Genomic DNA, 7,042 nt, shown 5'->3' with positions numbered 1-7,042 from the left:
CAATTCTACCACCTAGCATGGTCGGAGTCAAACCCAGGTCCCTGGTGTCTGAATTAATAGTTCAGTGTTCAGTGGTAAGAGCGCTCGGCCATTGCAGAAAAGCAGTGAAACTGATCTTATCCAATTAATTCGCTTTCCCCCGATACTGTCCTGTGCCATTTTCCTGAGCTTGACCCCCACCCCCAAATAATATCTGGTCCATATCAGTAAAAGCTGCTACATGAGTAGTCATCTCACAACAGTGGTAACCAAAGGGATCAAATGGTCTGCAGGTCCCGATGGTGGGATCGGGGCACGTTCACCCAGCAACAGTGACCCCAGCCACACAGACTGATTGGTATCAATGGGAGAGTCTGTATTAGATTCTGCAATGCCTTAGTGAAATAGGAAATGACTCCGCAAACACATGATGAACGAGCAGCTAGTGCATCAATTAAACCTGTGAGACCATAACCTGGTGTTGGGTGATATTTAACTTTGTACTCCATAGTCCAACACTGGCATCTCCAAATTAATGAAATGGGGGTATGTGATGGAAAGTTCAGTTAGTGATTGTAGGAGTGATGAAGTCTCTGAGAACGGGTGGACATATGAAACACAGAGATGTGAGCGAGCAGAGCTTGAAGGAAAAAAAAATCACCTTGGAGAAAATCAAAACTTCAAAACAACCGATTCCTTTGTGTTTCACAAAAGCCTGGGACATATAGAACAGCTACTGCCGTGACTCGGATTCGAACCGAGGTTGCTGCGGCCACAACACAGAGTACTAACAACTATACTATCACGGCACCCCACAGACAAACACGCTGAGCTCAGGCAATAAGTACAGTATCATAAGGAATGTTAGGCATAGCACCAAATGCACAATATCAGTGCTGAGCGAACAGTGGCAAATGTATGGAAACTCAGAATGGGCTGACCGTTTTACATCGTTGCCCACAGTGGCTGTGGTGATTTCCTCATTAATAAGCTGAAGGCTGAGATAAATAGATTTCTCCAAAACACCAAAGACTCTGGGGACAGTGCAGCTTTTATTACCAGCACATCCACCAATATCATTTATTGTATCCGTTGCTCCCGGCGCGGTCTCCTGTACATTGGGGAGACTGGACGCCTCCTCGCAGAGCGCTTTAGGGAACATCTCTGGTACAACCGCCCCAATCAACCACACCGACCTGTGGGCCAAAATTCCAACTCTCCTTCCCACTCTGCCGCGGACATGGAGGTCCTGGGCCTCCGTCACCGCCACTCCCCCACCACCAGACGCCTCGAGGAAGAACGGCTCATCTTCCACCTCGGAAGAACACTTCAACCCCAGGCCATCAATGTGGACTTCAACAGTTTCCTCATTTCGCCTTCCCGCACCTCAGCCCAGTTCCAAACGTCCAGCTCAGCACTGTCCCCATAAATTGTCCTGACTTTTCCTACCTGCCTATATGCTTTTACACCTATCCACTCCACCCTCCCCCCGACCTATCACCTTCATCGCATCGCCCACTCAACTATTGTACGCTATGCTACTTTCTCCCCACCCCGACACTCCTCTCCCTTATCACTCCACCCTTCAGGCCCTCTGCCTATATTCCTGATGAAGAACTTTTGCCCGAAACGTCGATTTTACTGCTCCTCGGAAACTGCCTGAACTGCTGTGCTCTTCCAGCACCACTAATCCAGAATCTGGTTTCCAGCATCTGCAGCCATTGTTTTTACCAAACTTTTGTTGAAATGTATACTTCAATAGCAATGCAGTTTAACATCGGTTACTTCACGAGTTTCCCCACACAAGGCAGTAACCAGTGCTGTCACATAGTCCCAGTTCCCAGCCTCAGAATCAGAGGAACTAGGTGGCGCAGTCGCGAAGAACCAACTTGAAATCGGGATGGGAATGAGGTCGCAGAGATACTCGAGGGCTCCAGTGACACAACCGGAGAATGCACGGTATTTCTATGAAGGTTTCGAGGCGCAAGCAATTCCGAGGTTGGGAGTGCTTCTGGACAAAGGCGGGGCAGAACGGAAAATCTGTTCCCGTTTATAGTAACAGCAATTTACAGTGCATCTTGCTAAGACAGCTGGATGCCACATCTGAACCGTGGGCAGCTGGATTGAAATTTAATTTTGCCTCACTATCACCCACTTCCCTGGAATGAATTGCTTTCACCATTTTTATTTCCAATTGTTTGATATCTCCCAGCAGTCTGCGGCTTTCTTCCTCATGGTTAATTGCATGACTAACTGTTGTATGATCTGCACACTGTTATATCACGGCCACGACAAGTAAATAGGAATCATTGATCTACATGTGAAAACAGTGGGACTCACAGCAGGCATGCTTCGTAGGTTTGCAGGCGACACCAGAATTGTAGACAGTGAGGAACATTTTCTAAGTTTCAAAAGAATCTTAATCCAATGAGTTGTTGGACTGAAAAATGGAACATGGAGTTCAATCTGGATAAACGGAAGGTATTACATTTTGGTACAACAACAAGTGTATGGCTTTGCGTATGTTGGAGAACACGGAAGCTAGGGATGCAGGTACATAATTTCTTGTAATTTGCATTACCTACAGACAAGATGGTTCAAAGGCATTTAACAAACTTCCCTTCATTGCTCAGTCCTTTGTGTATAGTAGTTGGGACGTTATGATGAAGTGTTGCAGGACATTGATGAGGCCTCTTCTGGAATATTCTGTCCAGTTCTGATCGGCCAGATGTTGGAATGATGTTATTCAGCTGAAGCAGGTTCAGAAAAGGTATACACGCATGTTGCCTGTGGAAGGTTTGAGTTATAATGAAAGGCTGGATAGGCTGAGAATATTTTCAGATTCGAGATTGGGGTACTAGAAAACCACATCAGGTAAGGCAGAATCTGAGTAGCAGGAGAATCATTTGTTTTCGTGTAAGTGTCATTCACCAGGATTTTCCCTGAAACGTCGATTCTCCTGCTCCTCAGATGCTGCCTGACTTGCTGTGTTTTCCTCGCACAACACTTTCGACTCTGATCGCGCATCTGCAGTTCTCACGTTCTCCTCGTTGAGACTGTTTTCACTCTAGGTTAGGGGTTTGAACGGCGACCTGACAGAAGTTTATGAATTATTGAGAGGCAAGCTAGATTTAACGATAGCTGCCTTTTCCCAGGAGGGGGATTTAAACGCGAGAGGTCACATGTTTATGATAAAAAGAGAGATTTTTAAAAAGGCATATGAGGCATTTCTTTTAGGGACGGTGCTTTATGTGCCCAATTAACTTGCTGAGGAAGTGATGGATGAGGGTACGTTTGAAACATATAATGGACAATTTATTCCAAACATGAATTGGAAAGTGGGATTTTTAAAATAAATTTATTCATGCCTCGTATGTCAGTTGTTTCCCAGAGGACATTTCAAAGTCAAACACGATATTATCCAATTGGAGTCTCCTGTGGGACAGAGCAGATGAATATGGCAGGTTCCTTCCCGAACTGGCATGAGTGGATCAGATGGGATTTTCCACACAACTGATTCAGGTCATCAGGAGACTCTTCAATTCCAAGGGCTTATTGAATTCAAACTCCACCATATGTCATGCCAGGACCTGAACTCTTTGTCCCCAAAATATTACCTGGGTTTTTGGATTAACACCACAGTAATAAAACTACAAGGGCATTATTACCACTCAGCGGGTACATCAGGAGGCAGATGGGACTAGATTGGTTTGGCAATGTGTTCAGCATGGATTGGTTGTACTGCCGGTCTGTATGCCTTCATGCTGTATTACTCTATGATTGACGCTTTGGAACAAATAGCTGGTTGGGATTAACAGCAGCACTGACAACATAATCGAACACCTGATGGGATATGTAATCCTGCTGGAGGCTCCGGAGTTTGTTTTGCTCAGTGATCCCTTCCCACACACGGGACTGGTGAACGGTCTCTCCTCAGAGTTACTGATTAAATGAGTTTCCTTTTCTGTGGTTAATTGAATCCCTTCCAGCAGTTCCCATATTGTGCTGCTTTCTCTGTGGTATCAGTGTCCTTTTTTCTACCCAGTGTGAACAATCCTTTCAACTTGTGTCCACACAGATACGAATCCTGTTTTACATGTTGTGAATGTGTTTTCATTCTTTCTCATTCACCCACAGAGTGTGAGTATCACTGGTCAGGACAACATTTATTCTTCGTCTCTCGTTAGTTGCTGTCTGGCTACACCACAAACCCGGGCGCGATACCAGCCTCGTGTGTCTGTCCGTGGGCAGTATGCACATGTTTGCGTTTTTGCGTTTGCGTTTTTATTTCTCCCTCTGACCAAAGATGTGCCAGTTACAGGGATTAACAATGGGAAATGCAGGCTTATGGGATAGGAAATACTGTGGGGTCTGGTGGGATGCGCTTCGGCTGTACCGTGTGGACTGGAAGGGCCGATTGGACTGCTTCCCCACACGGTGGAGATTCTTGAATTAAGGGTCATCTCATGTTTTTTCTGGTCCTGGAGTCTCTCGTAGGAAGGACTGGGTGAAGATGGTTGAATCCCCTGCATAAAGGAGATGAATGAATGGGATTGCAGGAAATTAAAGTTATTATCTCTGTTTTTGCGGTCAGGCTTGCATTTCAGGTTTTATTCGTCGAACTGAAACATCACCCTTTCGGTGTTCCAGTCGCCAAGGACGAATAGTTTAAAATATCAGCCCAACACCACCTTCTCCAGGTTGAAGTCTTGACTGTGTGGAAGAAACTGATACTGAGCTGATGCGAGCAAATGCAGCTGCCACCGCCAGTGTCGGAAACACAGATCCAAATAGCAAAATCATCTTTTAAACCCACCACTGCAAAGTTCACGGCTCAACACGCTCCAGTTGTGCCACTCAGCAGTCTTAGAAAGATGTACTGTAGATCGCTATGATAGTATGAACGGGGACAATCATTCCCTTGATAAGGAGCACACTCAACTGAGGAATTTCTTGCGCCTCTATACCATCATAGAAGGACCGCGCGCTCACCTATTGCATCACTGGAGACAGAGAGCAACTCCGCACACTCATTTCATCCCCATTTCCAGTTGGATCTGGGCGGCTGTGCCGATGTTAAGCTAAAATGTGATTGAAGCATACATTTGAACAGTATCCTGTACTGACTCCCGAGTCTTTGATGCTTATCGAAATCTATCAATCTCCGTTTTCAACATTCTCATTCAAGGGATCTCCACAGCTTCTGAGGACATCAAACTGAAAGATTCCGCTCATTTTCAGTTCCCACATGTCTGTTACTGTTCGCTGAGTACAGATATTGTACACTTGCTGTTCTTCCGAACATTTCCTCTGCTAGTATACTTATTGCTGCTTGCAAGCATCCTGTTCTGTGGTTACTGTGATCGTGGTTGTCGGTATTTTGCATTGTGACCACAGCAACCTCGATTTGAAACCAAATCACGACTCTAAGTGTTCTCTCCGTTGTACTTTTTGTGACACATGCTCAGAAATTAATTGTTTTACCTTCAAATTCCGCTCTTTCACATCTCTGCGTTTCATATATCAGGGTTCAAACACAGCCGTTGTCGGAGATTTCTCTCCTTCCCATGATCATTAAACCACCTTTCCGTCATCCCCCCATTTCTCTGTGGCAATGCACGATCTATCACTCTCTTTCACATTCATACTGTTCTGTCTGTGCTGCTGCTGCGGTTACTGTTGTTGGGTGAACGTGCCACAACTCCACCATCGGGACCTTTAAAGAAGTCGATCCATTTGGATACCACGGTTGTGAAATCAATCCCCATGAGCAGCTTTTACTGACATAGGACAGAGACAACTGGAGCGTCAGGCTCATGGAAAAGACCAAGGGCAGTTTGGGTGAAAAGACATTTTATTGGAAAAGATCAGCTTTTGTGGCTTTTTGTGTTGGTCTTGTGGTAATTTCATAGGACTGATAATCCAGAGACCGAGGTAACAGTCAGGGTAATCGGGCTTGAATCCCACCATGCCATGATCGTCAAATTTGGATTCAATAAATATCTGCAAGGAAGCATCTAATGACGACTATAGATCCATTGACAATTGTTGAAAAAAAAAATCATCTTCATTGATGTCATTTCGGGATGGAATTTGCTATCTTTCCTTGGTCTAGGCTGCATGTGACTTCAGACTCATAGCAATATGGTTGAGTCTTAACTGCCTTCTGGGCAATTTGGAATGGGTAATAAATTCGGCCGAGCCAGAATCGCCGTCATACTAATGCAGAATTTTTAAAACGATGCTCATTAGGCTCAAGCAAGAGTGTTGTGTGCAGTTTTGCAAGTCACATTATAGCAGGGATGTGATCACACTGAGAAAATTGCAGGAGATACTTAATGGGATATTGTTTGGGCTGAAGAGTTTCAGTTAGGAAGAAAGACAGGACAGAGTGGAATGTTTGTCGCGGTGCAAAGGAGATGTAGACAAGACATAATTGAGTTAGGGCATGGACAGGGTTTACTGAACGAGTTTGCCATTGATGGAGGGATCGATCAGCAGGGACCAGAGATTTAAGGAGAAGGGTAGAATGGTTTGAGAAGATGTGTGGAAAATCTTTATCAGCCAGCGGGGGGGTTGGAATTTGAAACAGGCTGTCTGCATTGTTCAGAGCGGCAGAAACCCTTATAACCTGAACAAATACTCATATGTGAACTTGTGATGCGAAAACATATTAAGCTGTCGGAGAAGCATTTTGAAATGGGATTCAGATCATTAAGCAGTTGTTTTTGACAAGTGTGGCCACAGTTGGTTGAAGGGCCTCCTTTGACACTCTTGTCCTCGGTAGTATAGTGGCTAGTGTCCCCGCCTTTCACAGGGTTGAATTCTCCACTGGGGAGAGTGTTAATATTTTAAAACTGTCGCCCCGTTCCCAAGTGCGGGTATTGATACCTCTCCTTCCATTCTCGATGGGGCATGTCACAGGAAGGACAGTGCTGCCTGAATCAAGGTGGGGAAGGACTGCAACTCTCAGGGAGGCAGAGTGTCAGTGTAAGTGCAAACACGTGACCTCTGCAAATTGCACCTTGTTACTGTGTTGGAAGGAAAACCTTTGACAGACTTG

The 7,042-nt window shown here is 45.2% G+C and overlaps 1 non-coding gene across 1 annotated transcript; it reads right to left on the bottom strand.

Moving 5' to 3' along the window:
• Nucleotides 1-716: 716 nt before the first annotated feature.
• On the bottom strand, nucleotides 717-788 carry trnah-gug (transfer RNA histidin (anticodon GUG)). Its single transcript has one exon. It is a non-coding gene; the product is annotated as a tRNA-His (tRNA).
• Between the last annotated feature and the right edge of the window lie 6,254 nt (nucleotides 789-7,042).

This window comes from Chiloscyllium punctatum, chromosome 18 (assembly GCF_047496795.1).
Source record: "Chiloscyllium punctatum isolate Juve2018m chromosome 18, sChiPun1.3, whole genome shotgun sequence".
Lineage (NCBI taxonomy): Eukaryota > Metazoa > Chordata > Chondrichthyes > Orectolobiformes > Hemiscylliidae > Chiloscyllium > Chiloscyllium punctatum.
The sequence above is the reverse complement of the archived record's forward strand: the minus strand, read 5'-3'. Positions and strand labels throughout refer to the sequence as shown.